The 22,205-nt window shown below is 44.2% G+C and overlaps 1 protein-coding gene across 1 annotated transcript in view; it reads left to right on the top strand.

The window, feature by feature from the left end:
• The window catches only part of FOXN3 (forkhead box N3), a 204,636-nt gene that overhangs the window by 19,123 nt on the left and 163,308 nt on the right, over positions 1 to 22,205 (top strand). The window contains exons 2-3 of the mRNA XM_058806241.1: positions 4,525 to 4,654; positions 18,606 to 18,730. The gene's annotated coding sequence lies outside the window, so the exon portion shown is untranslated. The remainder of the gene's footprint in view (positions 1 to 4,524; positions 4,655 to 18,605; positions 18,731 to 22,205) is intronic.

Genomic DNA, 22,205 nt, shown 5'->3' with positions numbered 1-22,205 from the left:
GTGGAAGCAGTATCCATCACAGAGTTTTTGTGGGCTGCGTTACCAACTTGCTCCTCAAGACCTGCCCTCATGCCGCAGTTGTTCCCAGTCACAGGATAAGGCAGTCACAGAGTATTCCCATCCATGCCATGGATGCATCCTCTGCTCCTCCAGCCTGGAGACTGCACTCAGACAAGGTGATTTTGCCTGCCTGGCTCCATAAGAGTCAATGCACACTTGGCTGCAGTAACTGGCACTTGTGGTGATGAGGCTGAGAGTTCTGCCTAATCTGACAGGGAATTGCCTGCTTGCTTCTTGTTTGGCAATTCATTGGAAAACCACAGCTACAGGAGGATCTTCCTTTTCCTTTCTTTTTTAAATTCTTTTGCCTCTTCCAGGCAACCTAGGCAGAACTTGTTAGAGTGTGCTCCTGTCTGTGGCTCATATCTGTCATCATGCTGGAGACAGACATCTTCTACCAAAGTATGGAAGATTTCCAGTTAGTTTTGTGGGAACTGGGGAGGGGGCAGTATTTTTTCCTAGAGTCTTGTTAGTCTCTCACATAAGTTGTTAATTGTTTTATGTTCACTGTTCATGCTTGAAGATTTTTAAGAGGAGGATTGATACTTTGAACCCTCAGAGAACAAAATAGGCAAAGTGGAAATGGCTTTGATTGCCAATTTGGTCTATGATGCTGTGCTCTTTTCACTGCACCACAGATGAAAGCAATGTTTATTCCTAAAAAAAAATAATCTGATGTTCACCTGAGTTCAGTTATTTACTTGGAGGAAAAAAGTTTCCTTAGACATGAGAAGACTATTTAAAAATCTGTGTTGGACATTTTAATTGCAGCGAGTGATGAATCCTTTGAAGTTGTATTACCTATTATATACTTGATTCAAAAGTTACCTTTTGCAATAGCTTAAGGTTTTTTATTTGCCTGAGATTATTAACATTTCTGTTTCAAGCTTTCAAAGAGAAACTTTCTGAGCATGATTATGAACATTAGGTTAATGCATAATCCCCACTCAAAGGTTCTCCTAGATTTTCATGTGCTTGTTTAGAGGCCATTCAAAGGTGCTTAGCTTTAATTGCCATTATGTGAGCACACAGAAATAAGGACCCAAGAGTCTTATCAATTATTCTGTTCACAAATTCATTTTTAGATTGTCTCACAGCTGTTTTAAGTTAAATTTGCATTGAAGTTACTGGGACTTTTAAAGGTATTTATCCTATTGGGTGAAGATTCTATTGTCTCCTTATTTTAAATGCCTAGTGATTATACCTTTCTTGGTCTTCATGTAATTGCTGAGGATTTATTTTTGTGACATTGTTTTTGGAGGTATTTTATCTGCTGACATAGAAATAATACAAGCCTGTTTAGAAATGGCACAACTGTTTAAGTTTTTGTGGCTTTCAATGAGCTGCAAGATCTTAAATACTTGAGTTGGAAAGGAAAAATAAACCTTGCCTTTTAGTAACCTTCTCAAATATTACTTGGAGGACTATCAATGGCAAATTAAACTGAAAGGTAACTGGACCTACATCTTCCACCATCCAGGAGAAGCCTTTTCTGTAGTAACAGCTCCTATTTTAGTGTCTTATCTAAAGATCTGTGAAGTTCACAGGGGAATTGAGAGTGAGTTATTGTCAAGTAAAAAATTGGAAATGCATTTCTAGAATGCAGGAAAGGACTGGTGTGTGGGGAAGTCTCTTTGGGGCAGCCTGCCCAATGCCAGAAGGTCACAGTGAGGCTGAGAGGAAAGAAACCACAACCATTCATTACACTACAAAACAGAGTAGAAAAAATATTTTATGTGCTTTTACTGTAAAATTGAGAATAGGCTTGTAGAAATCATACAGAAGTACCCTGTACTTCATACAGTGTGCTGCCCAAATTATGAACAGCTTTCCAGCACTGCACATACTAACACCAATGCCAGTAGCAGTGAAACACAACAGGCTGAATTCTGTTTCATGAGAAGATTTCAAGCTGCCCCTGACCTTGCTTGTCCCACCCAGATGCATCACTGAGCATGGGGCACTCCAGAAGTTGGGCTCTGTGGGTTTGTGGTCTCTGAGCTATCCATCTTCTCACATGTATAGTGCAACCAATAACGTGGGCTGGTGAGGAGGACAGAAATGCTGGTTTGAGCCCTGTCTCAGCCAGGTGTTAGGAGCACAAGAAACATCCCAGTTAATTGGAATTGGTTAGTTGAGCTCAGCACCGTGCTGGCAGGCCGGCAGTGGGAGATGCCACCCAGCAGCCTCCATCCCTGTCCCACTGGTGTCCCCCCAGCACAGTCACTGCAGTGCTGCCCCTGCTGCTGCCTGGGGGGAGCCTGCACTGCAGGGGATGCTGATCTTGGAGGAATAAATAATGCATGTGTGCAGGGGTATCTTCATCAGCTTCCTTCACTGGCCTTGCAGGTCTTAAAGCTACTGTGTTGTGCCCAGCTCTTTATTTGTACCTGCCCAAAACCTTGTATGTCACGGTGTTCTCAGCACTGCATTCACCCAATGGCATGGCCTGACACCTTAACCTCTGATTCCCATTCAGCTCATCAGCTGTTTTCCATTTTGCCTTTTCATATTTTTAAAAGAACATTTTAAAACTCATGGCTTACTAAAACATTTAATGTTCTGTCTTTTTAATATTAATAATTTTTGTTTAGTTAAAATTCTCCTCTTTCTGACCCAACACCCTGTATGTGTTTGGTGAAAAAAAGTTGATCAGTTTTACAATAAAAATATTCTCTTATAATAAAGCTTCTCATTTGCAAAAAATACTGAGGTTATGATTTGTTGGATCTCAAGCCCAGTACACATTTCCAGGTTTTCATGGAAAGCAGTCTCCCCCAAATTTTCTCCGGGAAAAGCAAATGCAGTTTGTCATGAATCCCAGCTAATTTATTCCTCGTTCCATAAATGTTATCCCCTACCAGTCCAAAGGCTGTCATTACGCTGCTGTCATTAACCATCTGTTTAGCATGTAAAACTCCTCGGGGCAGGGATCACATCTTTGCTTTGTACTGTGTAAAGCTGAGCCTGTGGCTAACACTTGAGAAACAATTAATGATAATGCAGCTCAGTAGGGTACTGGGATACCGAGCTAATAAGAGTGGTATAAATGCTTGGCTGGATGGGATTAGAGGGAACTTCTGTGTCCCAGTGGTGTCTCTCCAGCAGGTGAAGGGAAATAATCTTAAAATATCATATGACAAGGAGCAGTGGAAAAATAAACAGCATTTCTGAAGGATGTAAAAGAGAAAACAATGCAAGAGAATCACAGTTTGGGTGTGTGTTATGCTTTATTATTATTATTATTATTATTTTAATGAGATTTTTACTAAATAAATACATTTTTCTCTACCATAAAATAAGGGACCACTTCAGAACATTGGTATCATTAGTGTCTGTGTTGTCTTTTGCATGCATTGTAAGTCGATGCTTTATTGTATTTTCCTTTGTATCTTAATGAACCCTGTGTGTCGGGGAGAGAGAGAGAAGCTCAGTAGATTTTCATTTTATGTTAATCCATCAAAATCAAGTTAGTTGCAGGAGCTGGAGGAGGTGCGTGTGCGCGCAGACGTCAGCGCCCAGCCAAAAGCTTGCCGGTTGCCCAGCAACCTTCCCGGAGGAAGATGGATGTCCTGCCACTGCTCCCTTTTACAGCTACAGTGTATTCACCTATTCACCGTGCTGCACACAGAGGGGATGGCACCGGCTCAGTGCTGGGGGATCTGGCTCTTGTGCTGGGGCTGCAGGAAATGCATTTCGTGCCATCCTCCTTAAAACGATTCATTTGGTTGGCTACATCACGTTGGTTTGGGAGCAGGTGCTGTGAGATCGTTCACGTTGATGGCATTGCTCTTCCCCTCCATCAGGGTCTTAAAGCCATATTGCCAGCAGAATCTCTCCCTCCTTTCCAGAAAGGTCCTCATCAGTAGTAACAAATAAAACCATGGGCTGTAGGAGCTCAGCAAGTGCTCTATGTGTCACTGACCTCTCTCTCTTTGGTAATTTCTTTTGTTCCTGAATTGGTCTCAGCTGGCATGGCCAGCTATGACCTCCCCATTGGCTGTGCTTCCCTGTCCTGTGGTTGACCAGCATTAGGACACTTGGGCACACACCCAGTGCACCAGGTGCTGTTGGGTTGCAGGCTACGAAGCCATTGGAGGAATCAGAGGGCTCTTGTTGTTGAAGAGTGTTGTGCAAAGCCAACATTTTAATGCCAAAATCGACTTGATGATGTCTCCTTAATTTTATGGAATATTTAGTTATTATAGGATGCATTTGTTCACTATTTGGTTTCCTTTAGAAGATGTGTCGATCTTGTTCTCAAGGATGAATTTAAAATCCTTGCACATTTACAACGGTTGGACTAAATCCTGCTGAAAACTTCGCACAAAATCCTACCTGTGTAATCGCAGATATCTTTCATGGTCTGCCTCTGGTGCCTTTATTTATGTTGACAAGCTTTTTACTTAGGGTTTGATTCAGGAAAGCAGTTACGAATGTACTTGACTTTAAATCTTTTTATAGGCCTATTGAAAGTAATGAACTTCTCGGCAGTTGAAGCCTGAACGTGTGCTCTGCTGCATCTGGACGTGTGTGAGTGATGTTGAGGAAGCAGGACCTGGGAGCCTGAGGAAGGCAAAAGGGCTGTGCTGGTGTAAGTCCTGTTGTGTCAGGCTCTTTGACCACTGCAAATTAGGGTATAGAAACATTTTACAGCCCCCTAAACTGAGAAAAATCTGCCCCAACCCAAGAAACATTGTTCTGTTTGTGGGCATGCAGCTGCTCTGAAGCTGTTTCTTGCACCTGTGTGCTGGGGTGACAGGGTCCGTGTGTTTGTGACCTTAGGGGAGCAGGGAGTGCCCTGGAAATGGTGTTTGTGTGGGCAGGCAGGGAAAACTCAGCAGCACTGAGCTGCATGTGGGAGGGCAGCGTGGCTCTTGCTTACTCTGGGCTTATGTGTGTGGCAGTTATGTGTCAGTTCAAATGCACTTTCTGGTGGCAAGCTATTTATCAACTGGCAATTGAACTTGTTATTTCCTAAAGCATATAGTGTGTGGCTCTTGATTGAAAAGCTGCTGTTCTGTCTCTTTGTTCTTCCACCTTGCAAGGATTCTTTCTTATTCATTTTGTTAAAGTCCTTCAACTCTAGATTGATAGCTTCCATCTTCTGGATGGTGGAGCTTTGTTCAGTGACAGCTGTTGGTTTTCTCTGTGCTGTATTTAAAATGGATGTGTACAGGATGGCAGAGGAAAGTACCTGGAAGTGGGACACTGGATGGCTGAAGTTCAAAAGAACGAATGTTTTCCAAATGCTGGTGTATTAATTTCTTGGGAAATGAATAGGGAGTATGAAAAACAAATATTGTGTTTACCAGACAGGAGCCTGTATAACAGTAAAATGCTATATATTAAGATTTAATGGAGTGATTGGTGGGTTGTTGGGGAGAAACATTTCTTGCAGTTGAAAGTGTGATCGAGGAACAAGTGGTTCATGTCCCAGTCTGAACACAACTCTTGTCATATTCATTCCTAATTTGTGTCTTGTCATCTCTTTAGCCAAATTCAGCAGGTGTGGGTCCCACTCCTTCTGACAGAGATAACAGTTTGCTGCTTATGGGTTCCCATTTCAGGACAGGTCAAGGAAAGACTTTCCTTCTCATGGTTAAATCAACTTTCTTTTTCTGCCTTCACTGAGGAGTCAAATGGGAATGTGCTGTAAGCTGCCTACTGACAAGAACGGCAGCTGGGGTCTGGGCAGGGAAGTATGCTCACCCTTGCCAGTGCTGGTCCTAAGGAGCACATCATTAATCTGTACTCTGGAGACTCCTGGTGAACCTGATTATCACCTTTACTCCATGTTCTATAAACACAAACCAGAAAGGACTGTTTCCAGTCTTAAATAGATTTATATTATAAGAAATTACCTTGTAGTAGGTGCAAGATAAACTGTTAGCTTAGAGCCTTTGTTACAGATGTTGGAAGTGTTCCAGCCAGGCTGTCTGTCCTGTGCAGTGGGACTCACCTGGCTGGTGGCTGTGGGTGCACACACCCAGGCAGGCAGGGAGGCAGCACCCCTTCACAGTCCCCAGAAAGAAATGAGCACTCAGGGCTCAGACTGGCTCAGCCAAAGGAGTGCTGCTGGGGAGATGATTGTCTCTAGGAATGCCGCTCTGCCTCTCCCCTGGAGCCCAGGTGACCAGTGCAGTGATAGGCAGAGGTCAGCACTTTGCAGCTTCTTGGATTATGTGATGCAGATCACAAGTGTCACACCACAGCAGGCTCACAGTGTCATTTTACTTAGCTTGGATGTGTTCAGAGCTCAGTTCTGCTCTATGCTGGGTATTTCTACTGTCCCTTAGGATGGAAAGAAGTTGAGAGTACCCAGTACAATCCATTATGTCCTAGAGAAGTGTAAGGGAAGGGTTGAGAAGTGTAAGGAAGGGCAGAGAAGCAAGGTAGCCAATCACAAAGAGCCACTAAAGCAGCAACAAGAATATCTTCTCTTTTTTGAGACCATTTAATCTTTTCGAATGAGTAATACAATATTTATAATATTATAGTAGCTCTAATAACTTGCTTAAAAATTAAAAATAGTTAATGGGTGAAGTGGAATAAGCGTGGTTAGTGCTTCTCACTGATGTGCTGCTGTACCTCCTGCTAGAACAGTTTTATTTAAATCTGTAATTTTCTCCCATTGTAACAACACTGACTGGAGCAAACACACTGGCTCTGTATTGCCTTGGATGGTATTTTAAAGCTCCCTCTCAGGTGTGTGTCCCAGCTGTCTGGAGCACCACATCCTTATGTCAGATGAATTATCCTTTAGCAGAGGAGGGCTTTTCAGCAAAATGCATTGATCTGTCAGGTCCTTTTTCAAGATGCAATAGTAGGATCTCCTGTGATAGGTGAGTTTTGTGTATTATTTTATGTACCATTAGATAAGATTCCCTTAATTCCTGGAGATCAGCCCCAGACTCAGTGCAGCTCTCAGGGAAGTGCTGTTTCCTGCACTGCTTCCCAACTCAATAGAAAGCTCTGCTGTGCTTGAAGACTCAAATGCTGATCCCAGTCCTCAGGTGGACACTGCTGGAGATGTTGTCGACAGCTTGGACCTGTTGTGTGTGGACTTGGTGACTTGAAGACAGAGGTCTGGATTTCATGCAGTTGGGTGGTACAAAGCTTATAGGAGAGCTGTGTCTCATGTTGCTGAAGCTGTGCACCAGGGCATTTTGTGCACCAGGGCATTTTGTGGCAATCTCCATAGCACTGAAGGCTTCATGCCTGGTACATTGCATGGCTCTTGCTAAATGAGAAGTGATAAAACACAAAAAGTTTCAGTAAGATCACCATCTGTTAGAACAGGGTGGAGATTCCTGCCCAAAGTTGGTGGCAATATTTTCTTTCTCAGAAAGAATTCAGAAGGATTTCTGTGGGATAGTTTAGTGTTGATGTGAAATGTAAGCCTGGCTGCAGACTGGGTTGATGGACAGGGAAGGGTTGGGAGCAAGACAGAGCATCCCTTAAAATTCCTTAAAATCCTCAGTGTGAGCAGACTCCTTGGAGCACTGTCCATGTTCTACCAACTGATCTTGGGCTCTGCTCAGTCTCTGTGCATGGTCTGCCCCTGCTGTGCATGGAGAAGTCCAGGGAGAGCTACGTGTTGTGTCACAGCACCTGTAGTTCAGTCTGTGCAAAACAATGAGGTGAGGTAGTGCTTGAACATTTTCTGGTGAGTGACTATAGATATGGTCAAAAATTCTAAAAGAAGTTGGTACAGAAGATCTGTGGTCTGTTTCTGTTAACTTCTTAAGCCTCTTGGAAATTCACAAAAGAGCAAACGTGTGCAAGAGGAAGATCCCGGGTAACTGCCAGCAGTTTAGCCTGACATCAATCTCAGGCAAAAGAATAGAACTGAGAGAGGATTTAGAGAATTAAAGGTAGGGAATATAATTAATGCCATTCAACATTCTTTTTTGGAGAATATGTCTTGTCAAACAAACCTGATTTATCTGATAAGATTGCAAGTTTGGGGGATAAGATAACTGTAGATATAATATACTTTAACTTCTGTAAGGCGTTTGATTTTATTCCACATGACATTATTACTAAAATATTAGTACTATATACTTTTACTAAAGCATATCTTAAATGTATTAAGAACAAGGTAACTGACAGAGCTCAAAAAGTAGTTGTCAATAGGGAATCTTTACTGAATGTGAACATTTTTTTAATGTAACTCTGCAGGGATTAGTCAAAACCCTCATGCTATTCATCATTTTTGGCAGTGATACGGAAGTAAATATAAAATTATTTCTGATAAAATTTCTGGGTGACACAAAGATTGATGAAGTGGGAATGAGGGCAGTAGGATACAGTGCTCTTGGTTATTTGTCCCAGCTGAAACAAAATTCCAAAATTCCTTTCAATCTAATTAAATAAGGAAGTTTTTGTGCATCCAGAGAGGAATGTAGCCCAGAGCTGTTGCCCAGCCTGGAGAGCAGAAGGTTTATGGGAAATGTTTCCTTGTGCTGACCTCTGGAGAAATGGGGCTTTCCTAGGGAAGAGTTTGCCTGCAGGATCCCATGGCATGGTCCATGGCTTGGCAGAGCTGCTGTTAGAGGAACCTCTCTGAGGAGGCTGCTGGCAGGAAATGACTCTTCATCCTCGGTGCTGTGGAAGGCCTAAGAGAAATGTGGATTGGACACTGGTTGCATTTCTGGTTTTGGTTGTGTATCTGTGAGATCTCCAGTATGTTTTCTCATTAACCTTTGTTGATTGGGAGTTTTTGAAGGTGCCCTGCATTTGTATCACAGGAACCAGACTTGGCAGTGGAGTTTAGCCTGAATATAGAGCAGGGTCCATACTAGTGAGACTGGCTTGCAATTCTCTGTTAGCACCTCCAGACATAAAGTAGGCTGCAGCAGCAAAGGGCATACAGCACTGAAATGAGAACATAGAGGTGTTGCATACTCATATTATGGCCACATCACTTTAGAGGCTCTTCTTGACTGTACAAGCTCCTTGTACTCACATTGCTTGCTCACCATAGGTGCATATTGGTGCAATCTGTGTCATGCCAAGGCTTTTCCTGCTGGCAAGATGAGAAGTTGTGTACCCAGGTGTCATGCAGTCATTGGCAAGCCCAAGGGCATAAGGTACCCCATTGGGAAGGCCTTACCAGTGCCAAGAGCCTTCAGCAGTGGCCAGGTGTAAGTTCACAGGAAAATACTCTGTAAACATCTTCATGCTTGTTGTATTTTGAAGAGAGAGACTTTGAAAAGGCAGAGGAGGTAACTACTCTTTGGCTACTGTTTTTAGCTTTGACTCAGCCAGATCTGCTTGTGCATGCAGTGTCAAAACCTGACCACAGCATCACAGTGTAATAATTTACGCTGGAAAGGACTGCTGGTAGTTGTCTGGTCCAAGGGCCTGCTAAAAGCCAACAAAAGCCAGCTGCTCCCAGATGGAGATTTCACAGCCTCTCTGGCTCATCTGTTCAAACACTTCGCTACTCTCATTGTAGTTTGTGTGGATTTTTGTTTTGTTCATCAACCAACTGGAACTTTTTATGCTCAGCCTGTGTCTATTGTCTCTTGCCCTGTTCCTGTGGTCCTCCAAAGGAAATCTACTCAGTCTCTTACCCCCTCCCATACCCCTGTGGTTGTAAACAGCTCTCCCTGGAGCCTTGTCTTATTTTGGCTGAAGAAGCCCTGCTCTCTCAGCTTCTCCATACCTGTCCTGTCCTGCAGCTCCCTGACCATAGCAACCCACCACAGGTCTGGCTCCAGTACTTCACTGTCTCTGCTCCCAGTGCTCTGAGATTGTTCCACCAGCACTGAGCAGAGGCGAATGGCCATTTCTGTCAGCCTGCTGTCATGCTTTGAAAGGAGAGAAATGAAGGGAAAAAATTGGTTTTATTGCTGTAAAGCTTAGCTTTTCTCAGCAAGATCCCAACATGTGACTGTTTTACCACCCATACAGGGAAAGTGGGGGGCCAGTCAGACCAGGAGAAGGTGCCCTTGAGGCAACCAAACCAGCAGTGAAGTGTCTGCTGGAAACGTCCACCTCGGAGCTAGCTGTTGCTCAGCCACCCTGTGGGATCCTCAGCTGTGTGACTGCCTGGTACCAGAGGTGCAGGGAAGATGGAAAACCCTGTGATGAGACTGACAGCAACTTCAGGCCCAGACAACAAAGTGCACCAGGCCGTGGTGTGTCCTTCCCCGTGCTGCTTGATGTCCAGGGCACGCACACAGCTTCTCCATCACTGCGTGCAGGACCGGGGCCATTCACTAACAGACCAACTTTCAGCATAGCTTTCCAGCCACAAGTTTGCCTAAGCTAAAGAAAACAGTGTATCTTACTAAATAAATGATTAGACCTCAATGATTTTCTGCCTTCTAGAGCAGAGTTATTTGGAAGCATGAAAGGAAATAGCTGCAGCAGTATAAAACCGCTGCCCTTTGCACTTGCATCTTTCCCACAGAGTAATCCTTCATTCATTGTTTACTTAATGAGAAAAGAAAGAGGTTAATTTATAAAACCAAATAAAAAACAGACAGAGGACTTTATTTGTGGAACAAAAAACTGAATTAAATGAACAGTCTGTCCATTAATGCTGCTAATTGTGCCATGCTCACAGTGGAAAATAGACAGGTCTGCTAGGATTCTGCTCTTGCTGGTGGAGCCCAGTCTGTCTCCAGTGAGGGTTCAAGCAAGAACTCTGTGGCAAGATTTTCCTAAAAGCTTTTCTTACTTGGTGAATTAATGTCATCTTCCAGTCTGTGAAAGGCTCAGCTTCTCAGGGGTTTCTTAAATTTAGTAGATAAGTATGGGAATAATTGGCTGAGCTGATCTTGTTGGTGAATGCTGCTGTCTGAATCATTTGCAGATTCTCATGAGCATCCATAGAGAGCTGTGGCAAGGCAGAGAAAGAGGCACTGCCTAATTCATTTCCCCTGCCTCAGAGAAGTCTGTAGTACCCATGCTAGAATTGAGCAGTTTCTGGGTTATTTCTCTTGGCTGTAGGATGTTGCAGAGGTTGGAATTAAACCCGGGTAGGGGGAAGTTTTGCATTTCATCTGTGTGTTTCCTGGTAGCCATCCCTCTTTGCTAGTCAGTGCATGTCTGAAATCTCCACCATCCTGCCGGGGGTGGATGCAAGGAGCTGTGTCCCGATGTAGATGGGAGAGTGTTAGATCTGCATGGATGGGGATCTAGATGCTGTGACTGGCTGGAGGCTGAAGCTGCCCTGTCCCTTTCATTCCTCACTCAGCCTCCGGAGGAGAGAGGGAACAGGGAGAACTGGGACAGAGTGGGTCTGTGATGGAAAGAGGGATCAGAACGTGAAGACTCCTAAGAATAACATTTGATTCTCTTTGGGAAGCTGAGGATTACTGTGAAGTGTGGATGAGGAAAAGCATGTCTAGGAAAAAAAAAAAAAAAAAGGTTGTTTTGCTGGAATTCCCTCTGGTGATTTAGAAGATTTTGTGTTGGAAAAGACACTTTATTCTGGGCTGTAACTGAAATGAAAGGAAATACATAAAGAAGGGTAATCTATCAACTGAACTATACCAGCTGCCCTGTGAATGTTGAGGCTTCATGGAGCTTTGCAGTCTCCACCACCACCCTGCTGAAAGAAGCTTGGGACAGCTCTTCTATAACTTCTCATCACCTTTGTCAGCCAGCTTGATCTTCAGATTGTGATAGCAAGAGTGAAATGCTATTTATGAAAACAATTAGTGAAAATTTAAACCAAACTGATACCACAGACCATGTGCAGATTTTAATGCAAAAGAAAGGCCTGGAGCAGAAGTATTTCCCATTCTTACATCAGGCAGATTAATGACTTTTAAACTTCATCTGCAGTTTGTTTTATTTATGACATTATAGAATTCTGCTTCTTAATTTTAAATAAGACTTGTTTCTATATCTGTGTATTTTATGTGTATATAAAATACATTTATAAAGTATATGTATTTATGAATATAAATTAATACATACTTATTGTAAGTGTATGTATATGGAAAAATATGTAGTTGTTGCTCCAACATATCTTACTGGCACACAGAATTCTATGAAGTCTTTGGAAAGTGGGTTATTTGAAATGCCGCCATCTCTTTGTTGAGTATTCAAAGAACATTGTAATTATTGCTGTCAATATATTTTAACTGCTCAATGGAAAAAGTTGCAAACATTTTTGTTAGAACATGTATTTGTTTGTAACCTGTTCAATACATCACCTATTTCTATGCCAGCTGGCTTCTTTTCAAAAATGTACTATTGAGAAGATACATATGGGTTTTTTATCATATTTTTATGCTGTTGTCGCACATTAATAGAGATTCAACCCCTCCATAATATCTTGTGGAAATATTTGGGAGACATAAGACTATCCCTGTTCTGGATATATTGGCAAAATTGCTCTTGGCTTCAGTTTGGGAATGCAAGTGATTTTTTTCAGTTCAGAGTAAGTGTAGTTGTGCTTGCCAATGGTTACATCAACATGGCAGTGTTCATTTTGTCTGGAAGGTGCTAAGCTGTGATGTCTTCATGTCTGAAACTGTGGCTCTGGAACAGATCTGGCTCCTGAGGATGGGCAGATGGAGTCCGTGGCTGAGGGCAGCTCACGCAGGAGCTTTGGGTCGAGGAGGTGCCTCTGGGTGCCAGGTGCTTGCTGGCTTCTTCTTGTCTTCCAGTGGAGCAACCTGTGGTCATGGTTCTTCATCTGATGATGCTGAAGGCTGCTGGTGCCTTGCTTGAGGTTTTGAGCATTTCAGAGTGTTATTTTCAATATTTGTGTTTCAACACAGGGCTGCAAGTTGGGAGGGAAGAGTAATTTCACAGTATAACCAATCTCTGTGTGTGAACATCACCTCAGAGGAAGTTAAAGGTTGTGTTGCTGAAGCTGAGCCTTCCTCCTGGTTGGTGTCAGCTGCAGCTCCTTTAGGCTGCCTTCTGGCTGTGCACAGCCTCTTCCTGCTGGGGCATGAGCTACCACCAGGGCTTGGCGAGTCCTTCTTCTGGTGAAGCCCCAGTTGAAGTTAGGATCTGTAAGAAATCTCTTCTGGTTCCCCAGCCTGTGGGTGCAAGCAATCAGTGAGTTTGTCCGCTCAGTTTTGTAGGGTTTTTTCTGCTTCCTTTCTGAGACCAAAGGTGGTACATTTTTTTAGTGGAAGTGGGGACAATCCAGCACCAGAGGTCATTTGGCTTGTAGATTTTCCCTGCTCACTTAAAAAGTGAAGCTGGCACCTCTTGGAAAGCATCTTTCCTGTGCTGAAAATATTATCTGTGCTTTCGTGCTTTTGTCCTTTACAGTTCTTCAGAGCCATGTCTGAACAGGGATGAGACACCCATCTCTGTGGTGGGCTCTTTCTCTCCTAAACTCTCCATGAACTCTGTTGTGGTCTCAAGGGGGAGGCTGTGGTGTTTTATGGATGCATTAAAAAAGGTTAATTTTTTGTTGGCTGTTCTGCATACATGTGGGAGCAAACTGTTGTAGGCTGAGATGGCTAAAACTGGCTGTCTGTAGTGAGCATGGCAAGGGCTCTGGGCTGGGTATCTCCGGCCAGGCTGCGTCATCCTAGCACAGCAAGCAGCCAGGGGGAGAACAGAAACCTGAGATGCACAATGTGTAAATAGTCCAAAAATACGAGGAATTTGGCAGGAAGTCCAGCAGTGGCTTCCTCTCTCCCTGAAGATACCACCATATGCCGAGAGATGAATCCAGTTATTTCAGCAGTGCTGGCAAAAGTAGTTTTTGGCTCCCCACTGCTCCCAGGCTGGCACGAGCACTGCCCCGTCTTCTCGGGGCCCGGGGGCTGCAGGGGGAGGAGGAGACGTGGGACACCAGGGGAAAGCAGTGCCATGGGAGTAGCAGGGCCTGCAGGGGGTGAGGCAGCCGCCTTGGGCAGAGGCCCTCCCTGGGCCGTGCATCTTCATGCATGCCATCCCCCTGACCTGGGTTTGGGGGCAGGATTGAGGCTGGCATGGGGGGGAGTGCTGGAGGCAGGACACACCTCCTGCTTGTGCCCTGTGCTGTCTCCTTTGTGTTTTGAGATCTGATGGGATTGTGCCACAATATGGAATAGCTGCAGGCAGATCACTTTTATGATATATTACTGCAATAAAAATTACAAATTTATGGCAGTCAGAGACCTAGGCATGTGCCCATAATTATTCCTTGCTGCTGTGTATTGTCTGGTTAGTTGGCACATGAACTCAGCTGATCCCTGGGAGAAAGAGATGATGCTGGGTGAGGTGCCCCTCCCTGCTCAGTGCCTTGGGCCCTGGCATTCCTCCCTGGAGCCTGGCACTGCCAGGGGTGCAGGGCTGGCAGAACACAGCGGGGCCTTTTGGGTGGGTTTGGGCAGTAGGAAACAAAGTACCGTGGCAGCGCCTCTTCTGAGAGATCTTTATCAGCTGTGGCAAACCTTGGGCTCCTGCTCGTCAGTGCTACCACTTTTCTGGCCTTGTTACTGCTGCAAAATGGAAGCTGCATGGTGGGTTTTGGGCTTCTTTGTGGGTTTGTTTGTTTGTTTGGGTTTTTATGTTTTCGGGGTGGGTTGTAGGGTTTGGGTTTTTTTTTTTTTCATTTGTTTGTTTTCTTGGCGTTTTTGTGTTGGTTTTAAAATTTTACTAGTTATTTATTTATTTATTTATTTATTCTTCATTTTTAATGAGGGGGAAAATACTTTACTGTATAGGAATACCAGGGTCAAGAATTCACATCAGGCTTCTGGTTCCACTCTTCCAGCCCTTCTCCCTCCATGCCATCTGTCAGTTGAAATTAATGCTTTAATACTCTCTGCAGGGTAGCATTGCTATTTATTTATTCCAATGTTTAAGTTTCTTTTTGACCTTTGGGATTAAGCTGGAGTGCCCAGACATCATCGTGGACTGTGAAAATCCCAAGATAGCATGTCACAGGCTCTTGAAAAGGGGAGAAATATGTGAAATGTCGGTTTTAGCTGTGTTTTCTTTGGCTTGCTTTCCTAGCTGTGGCTCCTGGGGCAGGGGAGGGGACCAAGGCCCTAGTTCCTGTGGTGTGACCCAAAGCAGAGAACATTTGGTGTGCAATGCCCCAGAATCCTGATGGATACCACCTTGCTGCTCCTCTGCTCCTGGGAGCCCTTCCCTGCTGGCTGGACCCTGGAATTCAAGCACAGTCTCCTCGGTACAGCCTTGGAACTGCAAGACTTCTGACTTGCATGGCTTTTTTTCCTTCAGAGGTAGCGAGAGCCTGAGACCATCCCACAACAGTATTTCTTTAATAGAAGAAAGATTAGATGTATCACAATCTAATTAGCAATCCTGCATTTCTCGTCTTTATCTGCCACCAGGAGCATCTCTCAGGGTGGGCTTAGGGTTGTTTGCATCCCTGAACCTGCAGCACATCCTGGGAACCCTGTTCCTTTCTATTGCCTTCCTTTGTTATATTCTATTTTCTGTCTGTGCTGGGGGGGTGTTGTTTGGGTTCTGTTTGACTCCAGTTTAGTGTGTGACTCAGCATTGCTGTGTATTTTGTTCTGCTGGTGGCTACAGCATTCCCCAAAACCTCCTGGTGCTTTCACCAAAGTGTCTTACCCTAAATCTGTGGCTGTGATCTCCTTGCCAGCCACCACCCTCCTTTGCCTGCTGAGGTCTTCCCTTGGCCATGCCATCCTATGATGGAGACCAGGTTTACCTGGAGATAGCATGCACATTAGCCAGTAATTGTCACATTAATTGCTCTGTGATAACTGCATGGTATCAAGCAGGGTCCTGCAGACAGATTCCCCTGCTTACCCCACTGGCCTGGCTGCCCTGGCCCTCTGTGGGTGCCCCCTCAGCTGCTGGGGAGCTCACCTCCTGCCACCAGCATCTGGAGATGGTGCTTTCTTTCCCCTGTGTCTGGATAGGATATGTCCTTTTTATTTTGCATCCTGGAGCCTTTCATTACTCCCAACAAGTCCCTTTCACACTTCAAAAATCCTGTAGCAATTTCAGTTTGAATTGCTTTCTCTGAGGCTTTGGTTTAGATGAGTGCACCTGCTCTGGGGCTCCAGTGGTAATTGGGCTGTAATAGTTATGGTCCTTTAAATGCACTTAAGGTACCGTGAGCTTTAAGAACTGATAATGGTGCAATCTGGCATCTCAGCACCAGTTTTGTCTTGAGCATTTTGGTTTAAATTGTATTGTTCTGCCATTTGTGAAGATTACAAATATTCACAGGTTTTGGAATTTGGATGAATTTAATGAAATGCTGCCCCGTGCTCATGTACCCATCCCACAGATCTGGGTCCTGGGCTGCTCCTCATTTCCCACTCTGCCAAACCCCTGCTGAGCTCAGTGGGAGTTTTGCCAGAACAAGGCCCTAAAAAAGAAGTATGACTCATTTGAGCAGTTGTGCTCATTTATGCACCAGTCCAGGCTCACGTTAAAAGGATATTAAACAAAAAATACTAAAGAACCTACTTGTCTTGTCCTTGCCTAGAGCAAACATTTATCCTGGGACTGGTCTAGCAGGTTAAAGATGGCTTTTCCTCTGGTTTGTGTGTTACTTAGGTTATTGTGGTGTGGATAGCATCAGGGCTTTTTACAGTTCTCTGCTGCCTTAATTCCCTTCTAAGGAGGCAGAACAGGGAGGGGGGTGAAGAAAAGAGAAATACATCTCTCTCAGGCACATACCATAGCAAGAGGTGTGCAGCCTGTAGCCTGCTGCTGAACTCAGAATATAACATTTCCAAAATTACCAGTTGTGAGTGTGATAATGAACTGAAAGTAAATATGGTTCAGTTTGCTGTGAATCATTCTTGGGGGGTTTAATTGGACTTGGATGAGCTGGCATTGTTGCAGTGCAAGAATAGAGTTGTTTCAGAATTAGACAGACATATCTGCTTAGCAGTGCAGAGCTGCTGCATCCCAGTAGTACTGGGGAGACTTTGTCCCCAAAGAGGCTTCCTAGGATGGCTTGAGGAAGTTCTCTGTGTGGGGAAGGAGCCAACTGCTCCCACAAGGCCCCAGGACCTGGGAATTCACCTGCTGGTACCAAATGCCCTCAGATGAACACTTGGAGTTAAGCTAGTCACTGTGAGATGGAAGATTTCCCCTCACCAGAAAAGGCCTCTAAGCTCTCCTGGCAGGGAATAGGGGCCATGAAATTATGATAATAGTAGCTGCTATTATGAGATGTTACTGTAAACAAAAACTAGCATTTTTGTGCTTTTCCTTCCAGAAGAAATTTAAATTCCCAAAGCAGAACAACCTGTTCAGAACGGCTCAGACAATGTTGTACATCCAGGCAAGGAAAATACTTTACTTTCCTTAGGAAAGTGATTGCAGATTAGCTTCATGAGAGGTACAGGTGTGGGGTAATGCCCTAACTTGGTGTTTGACTGGAGTAGCTTGACTAACCTGTGAAATTCAGAGAACTTGAAAATGGTAACTACCCTGTCCTGTAGTGGGGAGACCCAGGAATTGCATATTGCCCTCTTTAAGGCCATGATCATGATTATGGGATGAGGCAAAGAGATTTATATAAGCCATTCTCATTAATGCCAGTGGGAATTACCCAGAGCTATACAAGTACATCACAGTAAGAAATGTGCCTTGGCAGTTCACTATTAATATTTGAAGATAGTGCAAGCAAAGTCTCCTTCTCTGAGTCAAGTGGGCAAAAATTAGAGATGTGGGGAGGCGGGGAAGGGAGGGGGAATTTTGTTATTTTGGTCCTTGGAGAGGTTACAGAAAGGTGAACCATTCATACATACAGATCCTCAGATACAAGGAGTTGCAGGTGTATGTGTCATGTTAGCTGTCCCCAAGGCTGTAACTGCAGGTATTTAGCTCTTGTTGGCTGTTTACTGATGGGCAAGAGCCCATCTCTGTTTTTAGGAGCTGCTGACCATCTTTGCTGACCCACTCAGTGCTGGTGCTCACCATGGGGCAAGAAAGGCTGTTGCCATTCTGCTTGTAGTTCCATGCTGTATTTAAAGAAGATGGAAACTCTAGGCAGCAGAAGCAGCACATAAGCAAAATCAGAATTTGTGATTTTAGCCTAGTGAAGTGTCTCAAAGAGCTTGAGTTGTTTGAAGCGGCCATCGAAGCGAGTAGAAGGGACTGTGTATTTATGTGAGGCACAGTGGAAGGCAGACATTGACCTCTGCTTGATGTTTCTGAGTTAGTCATTATTCCTCTGTTTGGTTTGTATCAGTAACAAGCTTTCAAGTTGGTTTCTTCATATTTTGCCTTTTTTTTTTTGGCTTGAGTTGGTATGCAGTCTCAGTCATAGAATGTGAGTTCTAGTAGGAAGTGTTACTGTATTTATGGGTCCTGTCCTGCTGTTTACTCAGTACAGCCATGCCTTCAGTTTACTCAGTACAGCCAGCCTTCTCCAATTCACCCTCCTTCCATGGATGGCAGAGCTGGGGCTGCAGCTGGTAGCAGTGTGGTGCTGGGTTTGGTTTAGATGAGTGCATCTGCTTGTCCAGTCCCTGCAAGAACTGTGGCTAATTGCTGCCATGCTGTTTAAACTAATTTTCTTTATTATTCTTAGCATTATTTACATATTTTTTATGGAAACCCATTCCACTCAAACAAGATAAAATAAAATTTACTATTCCTGACAGATGTTGACAGCTTTGGAGCAATGCAGGACACGCTGATTGCATCTGTGCAGTGCCACTGCCTTGGAAGAAGGTTCACCAAAGCAGACGAGTCCTGCCTCTCACCCTGCGGATGATAAATGCCAGAGGTAAACCTTTATAGCTGCACCTTTCAGTGACAGTCCAGCCCAAAGCCCAGGGTTCCCTGCTGACAGCTCCTTGCTCACAAGGCTAGGCTGCACAAGTTGAAATTCATCCGTTTTCACATTCCCAACAAATGAACCAGGGAGGTAGAAGTTGGTGCTGTGGATGCTTGGTGCAAACCACCTTCAGGACTTTTAGTAAAAAGTCCAGGGTCTTGGACATCATCAGCTGCTGCACATAACACTGAGGATGGTTGTGTGTACCCTCAAGCTGAAAGCAGAGGATTTAACTAGAGGACAGCCAAGAGAAAGCACATTTCTCTCCTTCAGCTGAGCAGTAACCTAGTGTCTATACCTCTTATCACCCCTATATGGCAGGAACTCTGATAGGGTTTAGCAGCACAATGGTATGTGCTGTTTTGATACTTCAACAGAGATAACAGAATGTCTAAATAAATGCTGTTTGATGCTTAAATAAGGATTTCATCCTGCCATGTCTGTAGGCAGATACCAAACAGAGTTTATAATTCATTATCCAAGAATTTGATCCTTTCTTTCATTTTTTTTTTTTTTTTTTGCAGTCCAACTTGGGGTACTTTTACTAGGTAGTAATTATGGAAAGGAAAGAAAGAACATAGTCACATAATACTCACATGGAATAAAGTTAGCAGATAATTAGATGTTGCAAACTGTGGACCTAGGAAGCTCCAGTTTCTTCCTTAATACTGATACTTAATTGGACATTAACAAGTAGGAATTCTTGAATGTTCACTTCTTTCCTGTTATTAAAAACCAGTCAGACATGTGAGGATGCATGTCTCCCGTGCCTTGCTATGTGGCAACAGTTACAGGGTAAAACTACGTGAACACCGTGCCACTGCTACCATATCTGGTGCTTAGCAGCTGTTAGTGTGCCCAGCCAGGAGCACCACACTTCTAAGGCCAGAGCAGCTTTCAGACTGCAGCTAAAGCTTCTGCTACTGTTACTGTTCCTCCTTCTCGCAGTTTGAGTGACTGAAGCTGAGCCTAGCTGCAGGATGGGTAAGGCTGAAGTGTGGTTCCCTCCCAAGTGCAGGCATGGGCCGGTGGTGGGAGCTGGGGACAGCTGTGGCCACCAGGGAGAGAACCCAAGTGAGGGCAGCTTGGTGATTGCTGGAAAGGGAAAATGATATTTTTATTCCAGCAGCTAAAACCCTTTTGTATTTTGGTTTCTTTTAGCAGCTATTTATCCAAAACATTTGGGAGAAAAGCTGTCTCTTTATTAAATATTTAACACCCTTGCCTTCAGCTGTGGGCTGAGAAAGCTCCCAATCCACATGTGAGTCACCAAGAGCTCCTCCGACAGAAGCAGAGGAATTCCAGACTGGAGATTGCTAGAGGAAAAAAAAGCTCGCTGCTTTGGAAAAAGTCCAAAATGGTTCACATCTCTCATATATCATAAAACAAGCACTGCAGTCAGTCTGCTGGGTGTGTGGACAAGGAGTCACAGAGTCCCAGATCTGAAGTGGAGAAGCTCTCAAAATGCTAGGGAGCATCACACCCTATATAATACAGATGAGAAGTACACCCAGTAACTAGTCTTTTATTAAATGCTGTCTGCATTTGGATCCTGACATGTCAGAGGTGACAAGGTGTAGATCACTGCTTCCTGTAGTAGTTTGTTCCATTGCTGAATTAGTGCTAGTTTTAATCCATTCAGCTTTCACCTCCAGCCATCCGTTAGCAGGCATCTCTTGGCAAATCCAGGACATCCGTGATTTGGAGGTGCCCTGCTCACTCAGGATGGCAGTCTGGGGTTCATGTTCAGAGAGCATGAGTGCAAGCTCCTGCAAAAAGAGCATATGGTAACAAATGGTGCAATAAGAATGAATTGTGATAACAAAAAAGGTCATGGCTGTCCCTAGCACTGCTGGTGGTGAGCACTGTGCTTACATGTGCTGTGCAGGTGTGAAGCGTGTGATCAACTCTTTTTATTTCTATTCAAGTGACGGGAACTGAAGGAATAAAATAAGATGAAACTTTTTTGGCATGTTTCTCCCTTTGGCCAAATTATTTTATCAACATCCCAAATAATTTTTCAGCTGCAGATATTGTGTCAGTCTCTGTCCCATAGCCAATTAGAGACATCTCCAGCAGTGGTTTTTCACCTCTTTCCTCTGCAGACCACTTAATAATTTTTACTGGTGATGAGGGTTCCTCGTATAGCAAACTTACACCTCCTGACAAGAGGTTTACTCCTCCCATTACTATTTGTGGATACTTAAATGGGGTTCACAGTATATAATAGTATTTTCACTGGTTGAAAACCATTGGTCTTTGACACAGGTAGTTTCTGTGCACTCTGAGATCACTCCTACAGGGAAAATATGGCCATTAAACATTTTTTAGGCCATGTGCTCTGATGGCTTTAAAGGAACTTCTTGTAGCTAATGTTCCTGATTCTGATTTCAAAGCAATGTTTCTATATTGCGTTGTTTTGAGCTTATTCCTGATTTAAAATTATGAAAGAATTTTTTCTTCTGGCTCTTGAGCTTAGAAGTGCAAGCCTTACAGCCTCACCACCTAGCCCTACATGGTGCCTGTTGGAAGGTGAGGGGTGACGCCAGTAGCATGTGTTAATAACACATCCTCCGTGGGGCAGCACTGACTGGCCAGCATATTCTGGTACAAGTCACTTGGCTCCCTTGGCCAGGACCTCTGCCTTGTGCAGGTGGGACTTGCACAGCTACCTTTTGTATGTGCCTGCCTTTTGGGTGGAAAGCGTTAACAAAGATGACTCTTTCTGGCCTCTGCTGTGTTGCCTTATATGGGAGGAGTGAATGAGGCTGTCAAAAGTCAGTTTGAACATTAAAGACTGAGAGTGGTCAGATCTGATGGGCATTCTGCAAAAAACTGGAGACAAGATGACCAGGAGATGGTTTGTCCCGGCACTATGAAAATGTTAGGACCCTTTATAAAACTCACTGACCAGATGTGCTGCAACGTGTAGCTGGATGAACGTGTGTGTAAGGACTCCTTACCAGGAGGAGCTGGTGTGGCCAGCCACCTGTGCCTGAGCTGGCCAACACAGCTGGCAACCCCATCCCCTAGCCATTGCTCAGATTGCCCAATACTGCAATCACCAGCTCTTTGATGAAAGGCAGGTTCATGTATCAGATTGTTGAGCATAAGGGATAGGGAATTAGATTTGCAGTGTAATCTTTCTGTAACATGCCTCTTGATCCAGAGACTGTGTCTTATAAAAGAGCTCTTTTCTCTCTGACATTGGGGAGGCCTCCTCAGGGACAACTGTCTTCTACCTTCATTTGGAGATAGTGAGGCTACTGCTGACCTGATGTTTGTCAAGGTCACAGCTGCACCAGGCAAAATTAGTTCTGTGCAGGACAGTTAAGTAGATTGGATTTTCTCAGTTGTAGCTGATTTGCTTTCATCTGGCTTCCTCTTGCAAAACTATTTGAAGTCCATTCCCCTTTGCCCCCCA

Source organism: Ammospiza caudacuta, chromosome 6 (assembly GCF_027887145.1).
Source record: "Ammospiza caudacuta isolate bAmmCau1 chromosome 6, bAmmCau1.pri, whole genome shotgun sequence".
NCBI lineage: Eukaryota > Metazoa > Chordata > Aves > Passeriformes > Passerellidae > Ammospiza > Ammospiza caudacuta.
Note: the sequence above shows the minus strand (reverse complement) of the source record. Positions and strands in the feature narration are given on the sequence as shown.